The following is a 26176-nucleotide window of genomic DNA, read 5'->3' as shown; positions in this document are numbered from 1 at the left end:
CCATTTCTACGAGGACCCCCAGAAAGTTGGCCGCAAGAAAAATCTACGAATACAACCGAAAACAAAACAGAAGAGCGAGTCAACTTATTGAAGAGTAACAACGTTCGACTTTGCGAGTCGTTACCCGACGTCAATCGTTTCTCATCGTGGCTACGACTAATAAGGACTACCGCCTTAGTATTGTTATTCATTCAGAAGCTGCGTGCAAGAAGAGTCTCCGTCAATTATAAACGTACAACGAAGAATAAAGAAAAAGATCCACAGTGGCCGTCTCCTGCCAGAAAATTACACGCAAAGTTACACGCCGACGTGTCCGAGCAGAGTCGACTAGGCGTTATAATTGAAGTACCGTTTCTGCAGCATGCCGAGTCGCTCTGGGTGCAAGCTGTGCAAGAAGAGATGTTTCACGAAGAGATTGAAGCACTCCGTAACGGCCAGCATCTTCCGACGAACAGCAGACTAGATCATCGTACTAAATTCACGTTCACCGACGGAAAAATACGCGTTGCATCGAGAATAGCCGCTGCGAACGACATAACGTTAGAACAAAGAGAAACGGCAGTTTTAGACGGCAATCACCGATATACGAAGCTGTATCTAGCATGGATACATGAACAATTAGCACACGCGGGGATCGAAACCACAGTTAATGAAGCCCGCCAGCACTATTACATAGTGAGATTACGTCCGATTACACGCACTATCGTGAAACAGTGTCAGCAATGCCGCCTAAGAAGAGCTATACCGACCGAACCTCCGACTGGAAACCATCCGAGGAGCCGACTTGCTCATCATCAACGGCCGTTTACATTCACAGGGGTCGATTATTTCGGCCCACTCTCGATAACCGTAGGCCGTCATCACGAAAAGAGATATGTAGCTCTCTTTACATGTCTCACTACGCGCGCCGTGCACTTAGAATTGGCAGCTGACCTAACCGCAGACGCAGCTATTATGGCTCTGAGGCGTATGACCGCACGCCGCGGAGCGCCTACCGAAATATACTCCGACAACGGGACGAACTTTCACGGTGCCGACCGGGAGCTCCGTGAAGCCGTCAAGAACGAAGCTACGAAGCGATCAATCACTTGGCGGTATATACCACCAGGTGCACCGTTCATGGGGGGTGCATGGGAACGCCTTGTGCGCTCAGTGAAGAACGCCCTCTACCGTATACTACACGAACAGCACCCGCGCGAAGACGTGTTGCGAACATTACTATGTGAAGCCGAGTACATAGTTAACAGCCGTCCGTTAACTCATGTTTCTACGTCACCTGAAGACGATGAAGCTCTTACCCCGAACCATTTTTTGATCGGTGGTTCAGGCCGAGTGCAGACACCGGGAACATTTACCAAATCCGACACCGTGAGCAAGCAACAGTGGCGCCGCGCTCAACTACTCGCAGATAAGTTCTGGGCAAGATGGTTACGTGAATACTTACCAGAACTCCAACACCGGCGGGAGCCCCATGGCAGGGGAGCTCCTTTGAAAGTAGACGACTTAGTATTAGTCGTCGACCCCAACTTACCTCGCAATACTTGGCCCCGAGGGAAAGTCATCGCAACGTATCCGGGACGAGACGGAATCGTTCGTACCGCAGACATCATGACACAAGGAGGTGTCATGCGCAGACCTACGAAAAGGCTCGTCATCCTACCTACCGAAAAGGGGGTGACAGAACAGTAGTCAGTCGTCGTGTTAGCGATTTGGATGCAGCGACGACACGAGTGCGCCGCTGCACGGCGGGAGTATGTTCACGACGACTACGAATTCTTCCCACAGAACCCTAAAAATATAAAAGAAACAGCAGCAAATACATATACGCGCCTATAGGTATAGATATGTTATAAATCCTCGGCGCGCGGCAAGTACTTGAAAAGAAAGAGACAGTGCGAGTGCACAAAGGACAGCAATAGCACGCGCGCCCGCGATAACCGACCGTAGCGCGTAAGAAATAAGGCTCATATCCGGATGCCTTAAAACTTTGTTTACGAGTCCCGCGCGTTAGAGCAAGTACTCGCGTCTTCCAGAAAGCGGGCGAACCGTCGATTTTCTAGTTAGTAGGCGAGCTGGAGCGGTATATAAACCGGTCGCCGGACCGATCCGTCATCAGTTTTACTCAAGACAGTTCTCCGAACAGATCAAGAGTGAACCTCCTCCGACCGAAGAGCTACAGGAAGACTTCTCACCGCGATAGAAGAATAGTGATCATAGTGACGACTTCAGCATCAGAACCGGACACCGTTATTGCTTCGTGACTTCGGATACGTTTCACCGCGCACTGTATCGCTATCGACGCCGTCCTTCGACAAAGACGAGTCAACGATCCACCTACCGAACTTCAGTGTGCAACGACTGGAGACACCGTCTACCGGAGTGCCACCGTATACAGTCCTACAGCCTACAGTCCACCGCATCATCGTTTTCACCGCGTCCGACAGGCCACTCCGTGTACCTACTCCGCTCCGATTACCCGGTCTTCGTTACAGTTCCGCATATTTTTGTGACCGGATAAATAAACAGTCCTGCACAGTGACATCTCGCTCGCTCATTCTTTGTTGCTCTATTCCGAAGGAATATTAACTTTATGGTTTTTTTAGAATCGCGTGCATAACCATTATTTATTTCAAGTAAATTATGAAGAAAGGAAGTAATGAGTATGGAAGGAAGACTGAAAAAAGAGACTTTTTTATTTAGTTGCTGAAATCAATTAAGTTTAAAGAACACACAATCATCACTCCTATCGAAAGTGAATGCCTTAATTAACGATGGGAGTAACATTGCCAGGTGTTTACTCTAGGCGTTCAGAGCGGTGTGGTGTAAGCAATAATTTGAGTTTTACTTTATTAATTTTATTACTATCGTAAAGAAAGAAAGAATGAAAGAAAATACATTTATTTGGCACACTAGAACAACAAATTACAGAATATTAATACGATAAAAAAATTAATTTAAAAATTATGCCAAATAGGCTTCCACTCAGCATAAAAAGACTTAAGTTATTGAAGTAGACAGTTATGAATGTAAAGAATGACAGGCCTCATTCAAAAGATCATTATTCATCTGTTTACGGTACTTTTTAATGATACCTACTTACGCTTATCACACTTGCGTAGCTAATAAGACCTGTGATACTACATTGTGATAGAATAACGGTTATGAGTAAAAGCACGGTTTAGTTAATAATGTTTAATAACCTAGGTTCTGTAAGATTATTTAATTTGCGGAAAGAAACAAATTCGTGTAAAGGGTTTTTATTAATTAAAGTGCAATTAATTATTTTTAGAATAAAAACTAAACTGGTAAGGTGATTAAGGTGTAAGTAACTAATTTAAGTACTCATTTCATTTTTACAAACTGGGTAGATTTGGCTTAAGCTTATTCCAGTTGGTCCAGTCGTAGTCGTTGAACTCACAGTAGAGTTGACTGACTCATGGGCGAGCGCGGGTTGCGGTTGCGGGGCGTGGGGGCAGCGCTTGAGCGTGTGTGCGCGCGCTGCTGTACATTTCTTATTGTAAAGACAAAAGGTGACAAAAGCCTTATTGTGACGAAAATACTAAAAATTTTAATAAGGTTTCATAGATTTTTTTTTTAAATAACGAATTGAAATTGATAATGTAAAAATCTTGAAAAAAATATTCTGACTTTGACCTTAGTAGGTTATAATTGTTCGTTCTAATTCACTTTCTTCTCATTCGCTTCCTTCGGCCGCTCATTCGAAGAAAGTTAATTAGACCGAACAATTATAACAAAAGAGTGAATTAGGATCTAAAACTTGTTTTATGATTCAGTTGAACGCAGTCTTTATAAATTGTTTGATTATGAATTAAACGCTCCCTATCGTACCTACTAATTGCTTTTGCTATTTATTTATGATATTTCTACATTCTACTGTACCTACCTTAAATCAAACGTTTGAGTCCAGTGGGCACGCGACGTACACTAAAACACTATGCACTAACACCAATGTTCTTTATGTCACAGCGGCCGTTTGCTCAAGGTATAATTTTAGTCCGTTTGATCGTACTAACACTTGGCAACTTTCAGATTTACTGAGCCCACTATGATGTACTTTCTAATTGTTTCCAGAATTTAAGTGGCACCTAGTATCGCTCAGCGACACTAGCCCGTTTGGTCGTACCAACAAATCTGTACTTCGCTTAGAAAACTAATCAAGGCGAACTGTTCGTCTTAATTGTAACTGAATGTTAGCACCTAAAATCAAACCTTTTGAGTCTAATGACCACGCGACGTAAGTACACTAAAACACTACGCATACAATAACACCAATGCTCTTTATGTCAGCGGCCGTTTGCTCAAGGTATAATTTTAGTCCGTTTGATCGTACTAACACTTGGCAACTTTCAGATTTACTGAGCCCACCATGATGTACTTTCTAATTGTTTCCAGAGTTTTAGTGGCACCTAGAATCGCTCAGCGACACTAGCCCGTTTGGTCGTACCAATAAATCTGTACTTCGCTTAGAAAAGTTATCAAGGCGAACTGTTCGTCTTAATTGTAACTAAATGTTAGCACCTAAAATCAAACCTTCACATGACAGTCCAGAGACTATGGCGTACACTTCAACACTGGCTCGGTTGCGAATCATGTCATACGACAGTCAATTTGAGTACAGTATTTACAACAAAGGTTCCGTATGTAGGCATACATAATTAGAATCAAACATCATCAAAATTATGATATACTGTCTGAACTATTAAATTGTGTTTTTGTAATTATAATCACATCTAATAATTTTTTATAAGATATTGATTTTTAACCGATTAAAAAAGGAGAGGTTCTCATCTCAAATATATTTTTATAGATAACGTGTTAACGTTTAGTGCTCTTATAACATTATTATTGAACCGTAGTTTTTACCCAAAAAGTGTGTTTCACAAACATTACACATTTGAACCTTTGAGTAAAGTTAACATCAAAGATCATGAATTTATTCTGAGTTTTTTTTTTGCCTCACCTGACATAATATTGTAGAATTTCCATCGACGGATAAATGATTAAATAATTAATTAGTGTATAATAATGTTTTTAAATGTTAACAAAGGCGATAATATGGTTTCAAATTTTAAGGAACCCTAATCTTATAAGTTATAATGCAAGTATATTGTTACTGCTGAAACCACAGTTTTGAGCATGTAAGTACAGTCGGTAGTAAACATAACTCTACAAAAATGTTGAAACACTGCATTTATTGCTTATGTTATGCTTATCGTTTCTATAAACAACCAAAAAAAACGAAATAATGCAATTACCGAGATCATACCTCATCACACGATCATTCAATATGATCACATGTACCTTTACATAGTAAAACAACCTGAGTGGTTAGTGGTCAACAGGCCGCAATACTACGCAAGAAGTCCCGGGTTCGATTCCCGGCTGAGCAGAAATTGAAATGATGAATTTCAATTCCTGTGATGGGTCTGGGTGTTACTATGTATAATGTGTACCTATGTATTTAAATAGTTTTTAAGTAGTATATCCAATGGATATTATGTATTAAGCTAGCACCCATAACACAAGCATTTTAGTTGCTTACTTTGAAACTAGATGGCGCTGCGCGATATTATTCAAAGAAAGAAAGAAAGATAGTATGTTTAAGAAATAATCTAAAGTATGTAACAAGAAAAATATCCTAATATGAAAAAAAATCATCATATATTTTTTACGCCGACTGTACCTACACTGATTATGCGGACGTCTGAGTAAATTGAAACTTTTGTTTTTCACAAATGTTAATGTTAATCAGCAATAACATTTTGTAATTGCTGATTCTATAAAAAAATTTGGCCAGTGATCGTAAACCCTGTGTTTGAAGGTTACTTTTGTAATTATACATTATATTTTACCCGTTAACTAAGCGGTACAAATGGAAAAAATGTTGACTACCTCTTTTGCTGATCTTGCATTATTTTTAGATAAATTATGACCTCCAAATCGATAAAATTTAATAACTCCAGTAGTGCCACATAGTGCTCATCAACCTTCAAGGTTAAGGTATTCTTCAGCTTCAAGACCAATCTACAGCAACGAAATAATGTTCGTAAGTTTTTTTAACTTTTTTCCTTGTGTGTTTTATGAGAATAATAATGTGCATAATTATGAACTTAGGCAGTTCGATTTTTTCAAGTTGTTTACTGTATGTTGTTATTGAATGTTCAATACATGAATTGTATTGAACATAATTATGTCGTACCTACATCATAATTTCGTCTTATAACTTTAACTCTATATTTTACAGGTCGGACTTTGAGTATTACTGCGACAAAAAAGCAGTTGCCAAGCGGCACGGAAATAAACGCGAAGACATAGATTCTGAAGAGGAAACATCTTGTAAAAGGTAAGATTTAATATAGACAAAGTAATATTCCAGTAATAAATCGATTTATTTTTGTTTGAAACAAGTGAAAATGATTATCGTTTTAAACTAATTTGATCGTTTGTTGGCAGGTTGAAGCAGCAGAGACCGCGAAAAACAGCCAAACATTTATTTGACGACTCTGAAGATGAATCAGTTAATAAACCGTAAGTTTTTAATCACTTTTATAACGTTTCACGTATTTACTTTGCGCTGTAATGTACCTATGTACTTAAATTAAATACGCGGGACTCACTTCTGTGTTGAAACAAATATTTATTAATTTATGCGAACAAAGACTCATACTTAGAAATTCTGTTTATTACTGTTTTAAACTAATTTAACCGTGTTTGTTGGCAGGTTGAAGCAGAAACCTCGAAAAACGGCCAAACATTTATTCGACGACTCTGAAGAGGAATCAGTTAATGAACCGTAAGTTTTTAATCACTTTTATGACGATTGAGGTATTTACTTTGCGTTGTAAGTAATGATAATTGTATTTTGAAATAAATATTTAGCAAGCAAAGGCTTGGTATTCCGGTAGGAATTTTATAATTTTACCAGTTATCTCTCATTCCAACTAAAATAATTAAAACTGTTTAAGAATATTTAATTCAAATGTTGTTTTTTTTTTTTTTCAGAACTAAATCATCAGCGAAAAAGTCGTCTACCAAACGCAAGTCAGCAGAGAGCTCGAGTGGAGACAAACGAACTCGAACCTCAGGGTGGAAGCTGGACTTGGACGACGACGCGGACGTCGAGAGCAGTCGCGCGCGCAGCCAGCCCGGCCGCCTGCAGTCCGTGCTGACGCGTCGAGTGGCCGACGGAGTCCTGCGCCGCACCGCCTCTCTGCCTGGGGATCTCTTCGTGGAGTTGCGCCTCTACAACGCGGACGAGATACGAGCTGTGCAGCCGAAAGATCGTTGGGAGAAGGCGGTATTGTCACTCAAATACCAAAGCAGCTCTAACGCCGAACATCTTGACCTACTGCGGCAATTCGTCACGCGTGCGCGAGAGGCATTCGAAGAGGACGGTACTTTTTTCGCTGATAAAAAAAATAGTTCGTAATTTGTTATTAATTAATTAGTTATTTAAGGTAATAAAATAAAATACTTTTTTATATCTTAGTTTTTTCACCCAGTCTATTTAATTTCATTCAAAGTTGTTAGGTAGGTTTTAAACTTTTTTATAATGTCTCAAAGAACGATATATTGCACAGTGTGCGATTTATCAGTCAAAAGTAATAGTTTCTCAGCTCATCTCAAAAGTAATACACATAAAAATAATTCAGCAATAGAATTAGGAGATGGTATAGAAAAAATAAGTAGTGCATTCCGTAGTCGAATAGCTACGTATCGATTGCGCAATAGGGATGAAGGCGTGCAGACGCCAGCCGAGTTCATGCGCAGCATGCGTGCGCGCGTGCGGCAACTCATACAAGCGCGACAACTAGCATTTAACAGCCTTAAAGTCAACTTCGAATTATTTGCAGAATTTTCTCTTAGAACTAATGACTCTAACAAATCTGAGCTAAAATCATTTGCTACAGAGAACTTTACCATACATAAGAACTACGCGTTTGATGAAATATTCTCACAAGCAATAGCTATTATTTCAACTAAAATTGACGAAATGCAAGAAAGGGACAGCGGTTGGTCTTTTCTCCGTAATTCGCACTTAGAAATTAACATAAACAAATTTAATCCTTTAAAAGCATCCGAATTTATAGATTTACCTAAAGCTTTAAAACTAAAACGAGCTTGTATTAATGTTCAAAACAGAGATAAATTTTGTTTTTTGTGGAGCATAATGGCAGCATTGTTTCCTGCTAAGAGTAATGCTCACCGAACTTCTTCATATCCTCATTTTGAGAACGTTCTCAATACAAAAAACATGTCATTTCCTGTAAATTTTTCGGATATAAAAACTTTTGAAAAGAATAATCCCAGTATAAGTGTCAATGTTTATGGAATTAAAAACAACACTAATATTGTTGGACCATTATACCGCACTCAGAACAAGAAAAAGAACCATATAAATTTATTATTTTTAGAAAAGGGAAATCTAACGCATTATTGTTGGATAAAAAATTTAAGTCGTTTGTTAAGGTCGCAAATAACAAAAAACCACAACAAAATATTTTTTTGTGATGATTGTATGGTATTCTTTAAAAACGAAATTAAATTAAATACTCATATATGCGGTGGCGTTGCTACTGTTTTACCAAAACCCGGCACACTTATACAGTTTAAAAACTATGAAAAAATGCAAGACATGCCGTTCGTTATTTACGCGGATTTCGAATCGTTATTACAACCAAGTCCAAACGGACCGACTTCAAATTCTACGAACGTCTTCCAAAAACATGTTCCGGCTGCATTTGCATATTACGTTGTTTGTTCATATGACAGTTCCTTGAATCGGTACGTATCTTATCTTGGGAAAAATTGTGTTGAAATATTTATTGAGAATCTTAAGAAAGACATATCTAAAATATTAAAATTATATAAAAACAAAATACCAATGAAAAAGTTAACAGTAGAAGAATCGGAATCATTTTCTAAATCGAAGCAATGTTATCTTTGCAATCAGTTGTTATTTGACGATAGAGTGAGGGACCACTGTCACTTAACCGGCAGGTACCGCGGTCCCGCACATTCATACTGTAATCTCAAATACCGCTTACCGCAATTCGTACCGGTATTTTTCCATAATTTATCCGGCTACGATAGTCATCTATTTATAAGGCAATTGGGAGAAATATCGGGACCAATAAAAGTTATAGCCAAAAATAAAGAAAATTATATATCGTTCACTAAGTTTTTTACAACAGATGATAATCATTACATGGCAGTTCGATTTGTTGACTCGTTCAAATTTTTAGGGACAAGCCTTGAAAAACTGGTTTCCAATTTAAACACACATGATTTTACACATTTATCGCGTTTTTTTTCTGAAAAAAATCAGTTTGAGTTATTAAGGCGCAAAGGTGTATACCCTTATGAATACATGACTAACTGGGAATCGTATAAAGAAAAACAATTACCTTCACGCCATAATTTTTATAGTAGTTTGAATGAGTGTACTATTTCAGAATCTGACTATAAACATGCCGAGCGCGTTTGGAAAACATTTAATTTAAAAAATCTAGGAGAATATACAAAGTTATATTTAAAATCAGACGTACTTTTACTGGCCGATGTATTTGAAAAATTTCGGTATACTTGTAAAACTAATTATAATTTAGATCCTTCGTTTTATCTTACCGCTCCAAGTTTAAGCTTCGATGCTATGCTACTTTTGACCAAAGTAAAACTTGAACTAATTGAAGATTTGGAAATAATTCGGTTAATCCAAAAGGGTATCCGCGGTGGTGTTTGTCAAGTTTCCACTAGATTGCGAAGGCAAATAATAAATACTTGCCTGATTACGATCCATCTTCTCCAGATAATTACTTATTTTATATAGACTGTAACAATTTATACGGTTATGCAATGTGCTCGTATTTACCTCATTCTGATTTTCACTTATTAAATGTGTCAGAATTTAATGCCGACGAAATTATAAACACGCCCGACGATGCCGAAGAGGGTTATATTTTAGAAATAGATTTAGAATATCCAGAACAGTTGCATGATTTACACAATGAACTCCCTTTTTGTCCCCAAAAATTTACTCCACCTGGCTCTAAAACATCCAAGTTAATACTTAATTTATACGATAAATTTAACTATGTTATTCACTATGTGCATTTAAAAGCATGCCTTGATCATGGTTTGAAACTAAAACAAATCCACAGAGTAATAAAATTCAAACAAAGCCCTTATCTAAAGCAGTACATTGATCTTAATACCGAGTTGCGACAAAAAGCAACGTCTGCATTTGAACAAGATTTTTTTAAACTTTTGAATAATAGCATTTTCGGCAAAACATTAGAAGATCCGGAAAAACGGCTTGATGTAAAATTAGTAAATCAATGGGTTGATACTAGAAATAAAACTAAAAAACAGTACACTGCTCAGCAATTAATAGCAAGACCCAATTATCACAGCTCAACTGTGTTTTTTGAGAATTTTGTTGCAGTGCAAATGAAACCGGAGTCAATATTACTGGATAAACCAATTTATACAGGGTGGAAACGATAAGTGATCTCACTCGATTATTTCTAAACTATACAAGATATCGAAAAACTGGTTACTGATCCTGAAAGTGCTTGACAAGCTCTTTCAAACGGTACTAATAATAGGTTACAGAATAAACTGGAACTATCCGAAAATTCAATGTTTCCAGCTTCCATACATTTGGTAAAATTACATAATATTAAAAACTACACAAGATATCGCAAAACTAGTTACTGATCCTAAAAGTGCTTCACGAGCTCTATCCAACGGTATCAACAATAGCTTACAAAATAAACTGGATCTATCCAAAAATTCAATGTTTCCATCTTCCATACATTTAGTACTATCACAGTCATGGCACTCATCTCTTGATAATATTATAGCAAGTAAAGCCTATAAACTAATGTTTTCCACAAATAATTTCAAATAAGATGCAAGTTACGAGTTTATTCAACCGACTTTTTAAGTTTATTATTTAACAAAAAATAAATTACATTTCTAATATTGTGGTTGGCATACATTTAGTATGGAAGCTGGAAACATTGAATTTTCGGATAGTTCCAGTTTATTCTGTAACCTATTATTGGTACCGTTTGAAAGAGCTCGTGAAGCACTTTCAGGATCAGTAACCAGTTTTTCAATATCTTGTATAGTTTAGAAATAATCGAGTGACATCACTTATCGTTTCCACCCTGTATAGGATTTACGGTTTTAGAAATTTCTAAAAGCCATATGTATAAATTTCATTATTCCATAATGAAACCATTCTACGGTAACAATTTACAACTTTGTTACACAGATACGGATAGCTTTTTGTACTCCATACACACCAAGGACGTGTATAAGGATTTGAAACGTCAATTTGAATCTTACTTTGACACAAGCAATTATGATGAAAATAATTTGTTTAACATTAAACGGCAAAATAAAAAAGTACCTGGTTTGTTTAAAGACGAACTAGGTGGAAAACTCATAACTGAATTTGTCGGTTTAAGATCAAAATTATATTGTATTAAAACTGAAAATAAAGAAATAAAAAAAGCCAAAGGAGTAAAAAAACCAGCTGTTAAGCAGTTACTTTTTAAAGATTACAGTAATGTCCTATTGCACAACAAAATTATTAAAAAAACAAATGTAGTATTTAAATCGTTAACACTAGAGTACACGCGCGGACTACTATAGTAGACCAGGGTAACATTTTACGCTATAACTTTTTGAAAACTTGCGCCAGAGAGCTGGCATTCCAGGAAAGCCTAGTTTACTAAATTTGTCAGTAAGCCAGTAAAGCTTGGGTCGCTAGAGTCTGCGCACGTTTCTAAAATTGGCCGTCAAAACTGCGGGTCTACTCAAAAGCCCGAAATCACTCGACAAAAAATTTATAAAAGACTTGCAACAAATGGATTTACACCGTGTACCAGGCCGTAGAAAGTCATGAATACTATGACAGATAAAAAACTAATCATATTTTTTCAGTAAATTTTTTTTTGTTAACATTGGTCTCAGAGTGCAATTTTGGTCCAAAAATTTACAACTTTTAAATCTGTTTATAATGTTTGATCCCAAATAGTTATATAAAGAAACTTTGATAATAAAATAACTATAATAAACACTTTTATCATTTACATAATATTATTCTATTCATAAATTGCTTACAAACTGATTTACAGTGATTTTAAATTGGCTTACCAGAGTAGGCCGCGCGTGTATTCGTGTAAAAAAGGGGCGCGTGTACTGCAGTGTTAAAGCATGAAATATTTACTCAATCGGTAAATAAAGTGGCTTTATCATCTAACGATGACAAACGTATAATATTAAAAAATAATATAAATACAGTGGCCTGGGGTCATAAATCCAGCTTCTTTTAATGTTTCTATAGGTATTATAAGAGCCTACTTGTATTATAAATAATATGTTAATATTCTTTTTTGATAAATGTCTTAGTCTTGTTCTGTATTAAAATAATAATATTATGATGATATTAAATAGTCTGGGTTGAAATAATCAGTTCTTATTTTATGTTTAGATTAGGAAAATATTACTTATTATTAATTATACTTTTTACTAACTTTCTACTGTTAAGCCTGCGACTAACACTTATTGTATTTTATAATACTATTATTATTAAATTAATTAAAAATAATAATTATTATAATTATGAAATAAGTGCTTAATAAATTTTAAACCATCTATGATTTGTTGTTCGATTCATATTACCTATTTAATAAATATTTGTGAAAGAATCTTTCTAATAAACTTAATAACCTTATTTCATATTACAATATGCAATTTTCAATATGCTGACTCAAGACATCCGTTCACGTTTGCAAAGTCAACGATTTCGCAATAAAGCAAATCACATGTTTTTTACAATATTTCACCGACAAGCTCATTCACTCCATATCACTGCTCGTCTTCAGACTAGCAACGGATTCATTATTTTGTAAGTATTCAAGTTTGTAATTTTATGACTGTTCTAACAAATTTTTTGAATTTATTATGATCACTAACAATTGTTATTTTTTCTTTTCAGACGATGCAAAACTCCGATATGAACATCATGCTTCCCCCGTTCACCTATGATCCCTGGGAGGGATTAACACAAGCTTGTTCAGATGTCCTGGGACAAGTTGGTGAGCCTCAAACCTCCCGGGAAAAGAGGGTTAGGCGGAAGACTGAGCAACCGGCAAGAAAGAAGGCACGTACACGTAGTACTGCAAAGTCCTACCTACGTCATTTCCAAGGAGCGAACTAAAGGTTTACGGCTTATACAAATAAGAGTGTGTGACCTGACGAGTGAGCCTTCCGCTTCAACAGCATGCGATCCGGATGACAGTGAAAGTGATGATAATGTGATGCTTAGTGCACAGTATGTAGTGACTGAAAATTATGATGAAATAATGGACATGACTGAATCAGTAATTAAGAAAATATCAAAAAAAATGTGTAATGATAATCTTTAGTAGGTATTTAGTTTAAATTTAAGAGTTTATAATTAAATTATTGAATACGAAAAATCTTTAGTGTACCTAATGTTAAAAGTTTATAATAAAGTTTATGAATATGAAAGTGTTATTTTTTTTCCCTTACATATGTAATAATTTAAATCTTTATCAAGGATTGTTAAAATAAAAATAATCAGTTTTTTAGAATAATAAATTTATTTATCATATTGCTACATTTTTTTCAACACACCATTTCTTTATACACATAACATTTTTTTAATGCACAATATTTCTTGTGAGCAAAACAGTTAAATAATGTGGGGTTATCCAAACAATAAAGATTGTAAAGAGTACTTAAATTTGGAGCGCCGAAACAAGTTACGTCTAGAACGTCATTTTGATTAAATAAATAATCATTTGATCTTTTCTTCTCGTTTTACTAAAATATATTTACCTTTTAAATAAGGTACGATAAGTCTTTGAAATTCTCTATAATCAATATATCCTTCATTCCACCGATAGCCTCTGTTTTTTTCGATCCAGCAAACTTGCTTTTTCTCTTCAGCAGTCAATGAAGAGAACGGGTATGGAGGCTTAATCAAAAATATGTGAGTATGCTCTTGGGTAGCTATAGCAAATTCTTTTATTATAAATTCATTTTTGCTATTTTTAAATCCTTGCAGATCTACGATAATATTGCTATTCATGATATTTTCTTAACGATATTACTCAAAGGTTTGTATTCAAATATACAATCGTTTAGAATCAAGCAATAAGCAGCTGTCTGATCTGGTATCTCTTGGTCTGTTTCAATTTCAACTCGTACGTCGATCGAACCTTTTAAAGTTTCGTGTTGCCTCGAACAGTCGATAACAAATAAGGGAGCTACGTCTCTGAATTCTTTCAAGCTCAACAACGGCTCTGGCCGACGTCCGTGATACGACTGTTGTAATCTTGAATACTGTTCGTATAATAAAGCAATTTTTTCTTCTGAAAAACTGACATTTAGTCCTTCATACGGATAATATGATGAATTTAAAAAGACTCTTACATCTCTTACGTGACAATGATCAAACTCTGCCATTGACAACACAGCGTTATGTTTACGATTGGTTTGTAAGGCAATTACCACAAATCGTGGTTTTTCTATTTGCGATGAAGTTTTTATAGACCAAGTATGTTTACGTGTCTTAGGCAGTAATGGGTATTCATACAGATCCCAATTACGAAACACTAATGGAATAGCTCGATCTTTCTCCAAGTGTTTCAATAGGTTAATCCTCTCACGGTCTGAAACTTTAATGTGTGGAACGCGCCAAATAATTTTATTGATTATAATGTCATCTACAACTTCACCTGCATTTAACTTGACCGCATTAAGGTTAGTATTACTTCTCAGTAACACTAACTCGTGTTTACAGTTAATGATATTTTTTTCATAATCCTCTGCAAATCCTAGTATCCTATTTAATGGTATAGATGCAGAAAATGCTCCGCCACTGGCATTGTTTGTTCCTGCGGTTGACCAGCCCCAAACTCGACCACATTTAGATTCATTTTCATTTAAGGATAGGTAAGATTTCATTGTTGTAGTAATACCTGCATTCTTAATTTTATCTATTTCAACTCCATTTAGTTCATATCTTATGTCTTGAAAGAGGAATAAGGCTGGATTATTAACGAAGTGTACATTTGATACTTTTTCTTTTGTGGTTTTATTATACAACTACTTTTCCTTCGATATATAGACTACTAAAGCCCGGTTTTTTGATTCGTAGTTAAAATAACCAATGGTCAAATTTGACAGATGTCAAATGACAAGTGGTTAAATATCAGAAAAAAATGTTTTTCGAACAATGGTTAGCGTGACTTGTAGTACATTTTTTAACTATTAGTTTACATGTTGTTAATATTTAACCATTAGTAGCAAAATTTAACAATTAGTTATTTTAACTAAGAATCAAAAAACTGGGCCTAAGTGAAGGTAACACGTACAAGTCTTGTTGGTTGATCGGTATTCGTATTTCATCATTCTTGTTGAAACTTGTTACGTATGGTTTGTATGAATGATACTCGAAACTTTCAATGCTGTTATCGTATGATGTTTGTTGAGATATATTTAAAATATTCATTTTATTAAACCAATTAATTTGAGAAATTCTTTATTGGTCTTGGTTAGCTTCTTTTTTAGTTGAAGCGGTCTGTCTTTACGGAATGTTCTATTAGAACTGAGTGGAGTACGCAATGTAGAAGGATTTTTATTGAAGTTAATCATTTTTTTCTGAAATGTAAATACAGTTGTACTTCTTCACCTCGTAAGTTTATCTCTTTGTTTTCAGCATCCAACAGCCTGATATTTATAGCACTTATAGAACTTTGATTGACAGGAAAATAAATTAAATTTTTAGGTATTTCAATTATTCGATAACCAGGTGGAACATTAGGTACGAATTCATAAATTATATGGCTTGCTTTCCCGTTCACAAATGAACCACTGACTACATCGCATTCGATCCTCACAATGGTTGTTGATAGAATGCTCACAGGATACTTTGATTCGGTACTTATATTTGCATTTATTGTTTCCATTCCAAAACCTAAAATTTTACCAATTGTGCCACTTTTATTAAAATGAACGTCTTTAGAACAATAAATATTTGTTTTCAATGTGTCATTATTGCAAGTAAGTTTTCATATAGTGTTCTTGATGTTATTTTTTAAATAATCACAAATATCCTGAAGCTCGTAAGACCCTTCAGGAATTTCGATGATCTCATTTTCACCATAGTAAAACTTGTTGTTTCTTTCATCTATGTTGGGAATTGAATTGAAGGTTGAAAAATATAAAAGACCGCATTCGTAGTCATCTCGAAGCTTCAAGGTCGATGAATAATTCGTTGTTAAGGAGGCTCCTGTTCCGGTTATAGACACAGTGAAAGACATTATTATACTGACACTTTTATTAATAATTTACATTATATAAATGTTTTTTCCAATAATTCCTTAAAAATTTCAGACACAAATGACCACAGTTTATTGTACCAAAGGCTTGATGTCGTAATAATTATAGTTTATAGGTAAGTTACTAAAATATTTGACTAATTCCAACGGTGGTTTTAAATTACCAAAACTGTCATAATATTCAACGTAATCATTTTGCTTTACAAAGGCTACCCAATGTGTACCAGGATTTTTATTACTACAGGCTTAAAAGAATTGTTGTACAAAAAAATCCCAGATTTAAAAATTATTACGAATGAGGACTTACAAAATTATAAATTAGTACTTATAGATACCAATGCACACAAACGAAACTGTGATCCATCAAAGCCAATAAACAGTAACAAGGGATTTAAATATATGAACGTGATCAAACCTTTGTTTAAGTTCTCTAGAAGTCACACAAGTAGTGTAGAAAGTCTCTCACGAGGTGAAGGTGTCGATATTTTGAAAGAAGTTAAGAAGGATACTGATTTGGTTTATTGGGATGATCCAAATGAATTAGTGGAAAGGTTAAAATTACTATTTGGATCATGGGCAGCTGGTAACACTGGAGTACAAAATGAAATTTATTCAATCTATACTTATAATAAATCTGTAGAGAGGTCAATTCTGTACATGAAATATATTTTCAAAATAACTATCAGGGGGTGATTAGTGATCGATACTGATGCCAAAAATGAAATCAGTAAAATTTTTGTCTGTCTGTCTGTCTGTCTGTCTGTATGTTCCTTATAGAAACAAAAACTACTCGACGGATTTTAACGAAACTTGGTACAATTATTCTTCATACTCCTGGGCAGGTTATAGGATACTTAGGAATTCCCACGGGAACGGGAATTAGCGGAAAAATCCTTTTGTATGAAAAATCTAAACCGCTTAAGTTAGATGCTTGAAATTTGGCATGCAGGTACCTTAGTAAACTTAAAGCTTAGTTACAACAGGATATTACAAAATTCCCACGGGAACGGGAGTTAGCGGGAAAAAACATTTGTATGAAAAATCTAAACCGCTTAAGTTAGACGCTTGAAATTTGGCGTGCAGGTACCTTAGTAAACTTAAAGCTTAGTTACAACAGGATATTGCAAAATTCCCACGGGAACGGGAGTTAGCGGGAAAAAACATTTGTATGAAAAAATCTAAACCGCGTGAGATAGATGAAGGGGGTAAAACGGGATCCACGCGTACGAAGTCGCGGGCGGCCGCTAGTAATAGAATAATTGCATGAAGCTGGTATCATAAAAGATATAAAATATATAAAGCTTCCAACAGGAGGGTTTGGCAGTACCATTACACTACAGAAGCCGAGCAGACGGCAATGAATATAGATAAATTTGGTCATCACGTTCATAAGCGTTTACGACTGTCTGAGTTTACTAATATTCTTACAGATGACACATTAGTAAGATCAGATACAGGCGACTTTGATTTAAAATCATCGAGATTAAAAGGACTACCAACTCCTAAAAACGATGACGAGGCTGTAAATAAAGAGTATGTGGATAAATGTGTTCAAGATTTAAAAAATGAATTGAAAACCATTCAAAATAATATTAAGAAGTATCTCAATAATTTGGAAAAATTAACAACTAATAATTTATCTAGTACATTTTATTACACGAAAGAAGAAATCGATCGGATGATTGCAGCAAAATCTATCAAGAATGAGTAAACAAGATATAGTCAACGAGCTACACAAAGCAGCGAGAAGAAATTTCATCCGTCGACATACGATTATTAAAGGGATAGATGATTTATGGCAAGCTGACCTTGTGGATTTTCAAAAATATTCATCATTTAATAAAGGATATAAATATGTTCTAGTTGTTATTGACGCTTTTTCAAAATACGTATGGGTTAGACCGTTGAAATCTAAATCCAAACAAAGTGTTACGAATGCAATGAGAAGTATATTTACCGAATCAACACGAAAGCCTAGAAATTTGCAAACAGATCTGGGTACAGAGTTTTATAACGATTGTTTTAAACAGTTAACAAAAAGTTATAACATAAATCATTATTCCACATACTCTATTAAAAAGGCGGCAATTGTAGAACGAGTAATAAGGACGATAAAATCACATCTCTACAAAATATTTAGTTTATGCGGTCGTTATCAATGGTTTAAAAATAATTTAGATGCAGTTGTACTGCAGTACAATAACACTTCGCATCGGGTTACAAAATTCAAACCAATAAATGTTAATGATTCCAATGAGATTGTTGTTAGATCTAATATTATTAATGCGCTCTCCGCAAGATTTGACTGTCAGTACATTAATCATTGCTCTATGATTAATGTACTGACTAACGAACAAATAGCAAAATGCAAAAATTGACTGTTTGAATTGTTTGAATCTAATTTAATGTGAATTGAAATGAAATTTAAATATTTTATTATTATTATAATTATTAACTGTAACCTTAAACCTATGACTGTGTGTTGAAATAAATGACTTATTATTATTATTATTATTATTATTATTATTATTAAAAGCCAAAAGCCACAAACGCGTAAACGATCAACTTTTCAAGTTGGCGACTTTGTTCGTATTAGTAAATTCAAAGGAGATTTTTATAACGGTTACACACCTAATTGGTCTACCGAAATTTTTCGTATCATAAAAATCAAACAAACAAATCCACAAACGTATCAAATTGAAGATAAACACAATCAAATTATTCTTGGTTCTTTTTACGGATATGAATTACAAAAAACGAAACTGCCTGATCTTTATCTTATCGAAAAAGTTATAAAAAGGAAAGGAAACAAACTTTTTGTTAAATGGTTAGGCTTAAGTGATAAGGAAAACAGTTGGGTTGACAAAAGTGAATGTGTATATAAATAAAACATAAAATCCTCTATAACTCCGAGATCCGCCAGAGGGCGCTACATAGTAAACAAAGCTCCGTAATAATATTTGGTTAAAAATAGTAAATAGTAAAAATTTTCTCCCAAAAACCTTTTAAAAAGTATGAATAAGTGACAATTAGTGACTGACAGTGTTTGTGTAAATTTATAATTAGTAATTAGTGAAAAAAAACTAAACAATAAAACTGTGACACTCAACTATAAAAACTATTGTAAACATTGAAAACTTAAAAAAATAAGTGCAAAACATTTAAAGTGACATTGAAAACTATAAACCTACTATAGAATAATAGTGTACAGTGCATAAACTTAAAATTAGAAATCTTTCTCATATCTAAATACTGTGTGAACTTTGAACTTTACCAACTTACCCACTCATATCGCGAATAAAATTTTAAACAACGCCATCTATTGAGGAGTAGCCGACTTTTTATAGTGGCGCCACCTTTAATTGAATAGCTATACCACTTGCTACGTGCAACATTTGGCTGATATAAGTCGATACTCACAACGACATCTAGCGAGAAGGGGCTGACTCCTAGTGCAACGCTGTCAATTACGGGGAGCTGTACTGTGTATTATCACGCCATCTATTGTGAAGTAGCCGACTTTTTATAGCGGTGCCACAGTGTAACTTACTACTTGGAACATAAAGCTAGCGAAATTCAACGACATCTAGTGAGGAATAGCTTACCTCTGTTGACACACCATCTATTACTAAATTTCAAACTGCAAAATATTACCGAAGATGGCGCTAACGTGTAAAAAATGCCTCGACAACATAATAAATCGACAATACCTCAAATGTATTGAGTGCAACTATGAGTATCATCTAGAATGCACTGAAGTCACAGAAAAGCGATTCTTCCTAATGAATAATGAAAATAAAAAGTCCTGGAAATGCATGAAATGTTATGAGTTACTCAACACAAAGTCGAATACATATTTCGAAACCCCTTGCAACAACAATGTTACCCAGCGAGCAAAATATAAAATCAACATTCCAACTGCAAATTCATTTGACTCGTTATCGGATGAAGAGTCATTAACTACAACATGCAGTAAACTACATAGAAGCTATCCGGACCTAACAATAGGAGAACTAACTGAGGGATCACCGGAAATAAAAAATAAATGTATACAACTCGAAAATAAACTGAAAATAGCAGAAAAAGAAATAGATAATTTGAATATAGAAAACCTTAGCCTGAAAAAACAATTATCTGAATATCAAAATAAATTAAGGGCACTAACAGACTTATGCAAGTCGGACACAAAAAGATTTTCGAGTCAAAAAAATAGAAGAAGTTTTAATAGAACTAGGCTAGACTTCACTCTACCCGAAAATAATATTAGTAACTTAGAAACTACAACCGAAAATAAGGAAGATCCAAGAAAACTGGCACAGAGCTTTGAAAATGTAGGCTTGGATGCCCAAAAGGAAACCGAAAATCCACAAAAACGTAATGATATACAAACACAGGTTCACAAGATACATATATTTGGGGATGAACAGGGACGAGGCCTCTGTAGAAGCCTATCCAACCTTCTTGGTAACAAATATAAAATATACAGTGACCTCAAACCAGGAGCCACAACGGACAAGGTACTGGAAAAAATACAACATGAGTGCGCCAACTACCAAAAGACAGACTATGTAATAATACTGACAGGGAAGAATGATGTAAATCTGATGAAGTTTAGTTCATATTTATTCTACAATTTGAGCCAGCTAACAAACACCAATATCATTATATGTGAGCCTTATGTAAATAAACAAATGAACCAGCAAAAGATTGATGAGATGTTCCAAGAATTCAGCAGTCAACTACCAAATGTCAATTATGTGAACCTGCGATACTCATACCTAGGGCTACCACGAAACAACTTCAAACATGTCTGTCAAAACATACTACAAGAGATACTACGTATTGACTATAAGGAAAAAACAAATAACTATAAGACATTAAAAGTACAAACCATGCTGGGAAGGAGGAAACAACTAAAAAATAAAGAAAAATGCAAAGATCTAACCATGAACAACCTCAAGGAACCTCCTGTTACACAAGATGACACCAGTGAAGAATCCGTGCATTTATTTCGAGAATAAACTAAAAATACTGTACCAAAACATACAAAGCTTAAATAACAAAACCCACCTCCTTCAGCAGTTGCTAGACGAATCACCTCTAGATATTATATGTATGTCAGAAACTTTCCTAAATAAGGAAAAGTTAAATACATTGCAGATAGAAGGATACACAATGGCGGCAAACTACTGTAGAGAGAAATATACTAGAGGAGGCGTCGGTATATTGGTCAAAGATAGCATCGAATGCAAAGAAAGAAAAGATATAGCTGACCTATCTGTTGAATTTATAATTGAATGCTGCGGAATTGAAATATTCCCAAGTAATTTGCTAATTTTGTGCGTGTATTGGAATGAACGTGAAACGGATACCTTTTTTGAAACTTTTAACCTTTTGCTCAATAAATTAAAAAAAGAAAAACATAAAAACATTATAATAGGGGGAGACTTTAATATTGATATGATGTCGAATAAAAAAAATTCTCATGATTTTAAAAACCTTCTTTTAACTCATAATTTTATTCAACAAGTTAAAACTGCAACTAGAATCTGTAAAACAACTGCAACATGTATCGATCTCATATTTACAAACTTCAGAGAAACTAACACTGCTGTTCTGGATTTAGGTCTCTCAGACCACCATGGCATAATTGTAACGTTAGACAAGATTCTTAACTACGAATGTGAGTTTGATCAAATCAAATTATCAAGAAAACGTTTTTTTCCAGAGAACCAAATAGCTAGATTTCGACAAGAAATCCGCACTATAAATTGGCCCCTCTTACTTAACGAACCATCTTGTATAAATAAAAACTATGAAATATTCCAAAATAAAATAAAGACTTTATTAGATATATATTTCGCAAGAAAAATTATAAAATATACAAAACTTAAAAAACCCAAATGGCTTACAAAAGGACTCAAAATCTCATGTAAAAATAAAAGAATGATGCGTGTCTTAGTCAACCACACAAATAATGAAATAATTCGAAAATATTATAGATCATACAGAAAAATACTAAAGAAATCCATCATAATCTCTAAAAAGAAAATATTTATTAATCAAATGGCAAAATCTACTAATAAAACTAAAACAATGTGGCAAATTATAAAAACAAAAACAAACAAAACTAGAAATAAGAAACATAAAAATATACAATTAAATATAAATGATAAAAAAATTGAATCTCCTCACGAAATCGCTGATCTCTTTAACGAGTTCTTTACTTCTATTGGAAAAAGTGAAAAAATAAAAGACAAAGACGGGAACCAAGCACAATCTCTCATTCGCACAGTAGTGGAAAATAGCATATTTCTAAAACCTATAGATGAAAAAGAGGTACTTACTATATTAAAAAATCTTAAAGGCACATATAGTTCAGGGGCTGATGATATACCCCCAATACTATTGAAAAAATGCGCATCTGAACTATCGATCCCACTGAAAAATTTAATAAATCAATCTTTCAGTGAAGGAAAATTTCCAGAACAACTTAAAATTACGATAGTCAGACCAATTCATAAAAAGGGCAGCATAAATGACCCGGGTCAGTACCGCCCTATAGCTCTATTACCCTCAATTTCTAAAGTTTTTGAGAGAGCAATGGCAGACCGTCTCTGTTACTTTTTAGAGAAATATAAGATTCTTGACAACCACCAGTATGGCTTTAGGAAAAGTCGGTCTACTACACTGGCTGTTTACCAATACATCCAGCAGATATTAGGGTATTTTAACGAAGGTAAATACGCAGTAGGTGTTTTGCTCGATATGTCGAAAGCGTATGATAGAGTCGACCATAAAACTCTACTATCTGCTTTATATTGTTGTGGAATAAGAGGTATGGCTTACGAGTGGCTAAAATCTTATTTAAAAAATAGGGTACAGTATGTGCAAATAGACCATCTAGATTCAAAAACAAATGAATTAAAACACTACAAGTCAAAACCACAAACAGTTAACTGCTCAATCCCGCAGGGAAGTGTAATTGGATGTATACTATTCCTCATATACATAAATGAGCTCCCTAAAATCATAAACTCTCCCTGTGTATTGTTTGCGGACGATGTATCGCTACTTTACAAGTTTAAAAATGCTACCCAATGTCAAATAGAACTAAAATCAATTTTTACTAAAATAACAGAGTGGCTACAAGAACACAACCTAATATTAAATTACCCAAAAACTAAAATAATAGAATTTAGACCCTACCAAAAATCACCACTAAATGCAGAATTGGAAATAGATGGAATACGCTTAGAAAAAATTAGTACATGCTCATTATTAGGATTAGAAATAGACTCACACCTAAATTGGAAAAATCACATTAAAAAAATCAAATCAAAATTATCGCGATTCACATATGCCCTCTTTGAGTTAAAATTAAGTACGGATCAAAAAACAGCAACTGCAGCTTACTACGCTTATGCACACTCGTGGTTAAAATATGGAATCATCCTTTGGGGCAACAGTACGGATGCACCCGACCTCTTTATATTGCAGAAGAAATGCATTAGGATCCTCGCAAATATTGGTGGAATGGACTCATGTAAGCCGCACTTCATAAAGCTACGTATATTAAGCCTTCCATCGATGTATATACTGGAACTTTGTAAATTTATTAAAGATAATTGGATTATTTTTGAAAATTCCAATCCTATCTTGCGTCCCCCTAGAACTATCAATAAATACAAAATTAAAATACCTCAATGTCGCACAACAATGTATAGAGATAGCCCATATTGCACTGCAATAAGAATATTCAATAAACTACCAATAGTATTAAGAAAAGAAACAAATAAAAAAATATTCCTCAGAGACCTAAAGAACCTACTAATAAAAAAATGCTACTACAGCCTAAACGAGTACTTCAGTGACTTAAACTTAAATTAAAAATATTTTTGTATCCGTTACACGTTGATTACTAAATCAATCATTTAATTGCTAAGCCTAAATGGGTAACATGATGTACTGGATAATATGATAACCACATCTTGTAAACATTCATGAAATGCAATAAATACATTTTGACTTTGACTTTGACTTAACTCACTTTGTGATAATCGATGAAGGGAGGCAGTGGTATAATTAATACATTGATAGATCATTTACCGTTTGAGTTACACTTACCTGGATATAAATTTTGTGGTCCTGGAACTAAACTTCAGAAACGATTACTTCAAGGCGAGCGTGGGATTAACAAATTGGACGAGGCTTGTATGCACCACGATATTGCTTATTTGAATAAAGATTCTGGTGCTCGACAAAAGGCTGACTTAGAATTGTTAAATATGGCTAAAAAAAGGTTAAAATCAAAAGATGTTGGAAGAGGAGAAAAAATTGCTTCATGGATAGTTAAAAATGCGATGAAAGCAAAAATCAGAGCCGGTCGAGGTATAACGTCATTTAAGAAAGGGATAAAGAAAATAAAAACAGAATTAAAAAAAAATAAATCTAAAGATAATCACTCTGCTATAAAATATGCTTATGCAGCTGCAAAAAAACTTTTCGCTAACAAAAAAGGAATACGATTACCTCGATGTATTCCTCTTCCAAAATGTGGTGGACTTTTACCACTTATTCCTATTTTTGCGGGGTTATCGGCTTTAGGTTCTCTTGCTGGAGGAGCAGCTGGTATAGCAAAAGCTGTTAATGATTCTAAAGCCGCACAAAAGAGTCTAATGGAATCAGAAAGGCATAACAGAATGATGGAAGCAGTAGCCCTTGGAAAAGGACTGTATATAAAGCCTCATAAAAAAGGAGCCGGTTTATATCTCAATCCCTCAAAAAACTGATTAAGCGGCTACCTAGACGTGCGCTCACTAACTTGGATATATTAGATCATGCTAGTGATATTCCATTCTTTCGTGGTGTATTTGTCGCAGGCAAATTGTATGATTCCGCATTTTACAAACGGCGTCGTCAGTTTACAAACGCTCGCTGTTCTATGAAATGCCGAAGGCAAATTGGCGACTCGTTCAATTGATAAAATTTCGACTATGATTGTTGCAATAGGGTGACCATCATAAAACACATGTTGGACAAATCAAACTTAATTTCAGAAATCAGGTAGGTATCTAATTAGGTAAGACAAACCTAAAATACCAGCTACTCCTAAAGTAATTAAAATATTTTCGTAATAAAAACAACAATAAACTAATTTAAACTATTGACGTACCTATAGGTAGGTACATAAAACTATGACATAAAATATGTTTCGATAGTCAGTCCTTTAATTAAGTCTTACATTTTAATTATACCTAGAAGAAGTCTAGAAGACAACACAATCCCATCAAAAACAATACTTGTCAAAAAAACCAAGTCTCGCAACTCAGTTGTTCTACGGTAAAAAGTTGTGAGATCCATGTAATACCAAGTCCAGGCCAGGAAATCTTTAACGTTTTACATAAATATATTGACTTGGCCATCGCACTAAATAATTTAATTTACACGTGTTTTCATGCGATGGCCAAGTCAATATATTTATGTAAAACGTTAAAGATTTCCTGGCCTGGACTTGGTATTACATGGATCTCACAACTTTTTACCGTAGAACAACTGAGTTGCGAGACTTGGTTTTTTTGACAAGTATTGTTTTTGATGGGATCTCATTTCTTTTTGTATTTTGTAGACAGCAGTTACGTATCTAGAAAACTGGACCGAAATTGAAAAATTTTACTCGACTTGGCGGTTGCACTACCGTGCCCCCAAATATTTTAGTTTTTCCTTGATTCATACACCAAACACTACTTATATTCCAAATTTGAAGCTTC

At 34.6% G+C, this 26176-nt stretch overlaps 1 long non-coding RNA gene across 2 annotated transcripts; it reads left to right on the top strand.

The window, feature by feature from the left end:
* Positions 1 to 5674: 5674 nt before the first annotated feature.
* On the top strand, positions 5675 to 6544 carry LOC135087364 (uncharacterized). Of its 2 annotated transcripts, none has more exons than XR_010260773.1 (3): positions 5675 to 6063; positions 6266 to 6364; positions 6475 to 6544. It is a non-coding gene; the product is annotated as an uncharacterized LOC135087364 (long non-coding RNA). The 2 variants fall into 2 exon arrangements; XR_010260772.1 differs by having other exon boundaries at positions 5675 to 6067.
* The last annotated feature ends 19632 nt before the right edge of the window (positions 6545 to 26176 follow it).

The sequence above is a fragment of the Ostrinia nubilalis genome (assembly GCF_963855985.1).
Source record: "Ostrinia nubilalis chromosome W unlocalized genomic scaffold, ilOstNubi1.1 SUPER_W_unloc_1, whole genome shotgun sequence".
Lineage (NCBI taxonomy): Eukaryota > Metazoa > Arthropoda > Insecta > Lepidoptera > Crambidae > Ostrinia > Ostrinia nubilalis.
Note: the sequence above shows the minus strand (reverse complement) of the source record. Positions and strands in the feature narration are given on the sequence as shown.